Below are 796 nucleotides of genomic sequence, written 5' to 3'. Positions count from 1 at the left end.
ACTAAAAATATCCGCCTATGGATATAATAATAGATAACTTTATTTTTTCTGTCTCCGATGAAGGGAAGTATTGGATCTTCCCAGAAACAGCTGTAAGACTCTATCCATAAAATTATTCAACCTTACCTTTGCTCTCTTTATCCTTTTGTTTTTATATATTTACATATACACACGCTAATACACGACTTATAATACCCAATCCTGTTCATACAACGACTGGGGCAAACTAGTCGGTATACAGCACTTACTCGGTATTACCTGTATCCTCCGGGGTTTGGTTAAATCCAATACCCTCCTCAACCTTATATATATATATATATATTTGTGTACACTAACAGGTGCATGTGTAACTGATATATCTACAGATTAATGGAGATTAAGTGATATCAGATTGAAAATACATTTTAGAGAATTAATTCTTCTTAAATCTTGCTCTACAAGATTGACGTAAATTGCTAAAGAAATATTCTTCTCTAAAGAATAAAAGAAAAACAAAATGTACATGTTTTATACTAGTTTTGTCTTGAATTTCACCATCGTGTTGGTATCATCATTTTAATACATCTGATAGTGGAACATCCAGTAATAGTTCTCCAGTTGTTCAACCTATTCTTTTCTACTCTAGGCACAAGACCTGAAATTTTTGGGGAGGGGGCATATGTATATATATATATATATATATACACACACACACGCATATGGATGTATATATATATATATATATATATATACATATACATATACGAATATATATATATATATATATATACATATACATATACGAATATACATATAC

Source organism: Octopus bimaculoides, chromosome 2 (genome assembly GCF_001194135.2).
Source record: "Octopus bimaculoides isolate UCB-OBI-ISO-001 chromosome 2, ASM119413v2, whole genome shotgun sequence".
NCBI classification, from domain to species: domain Eukaryota; kingdom Metazoa; phylum Mollusca; class Cephalopoda; order Octopoda; family Octopodidae; genus Octopus; species Octopus bimaculoides.
This window is presented reverse-complemented; position numbering follows the sequence as displayed.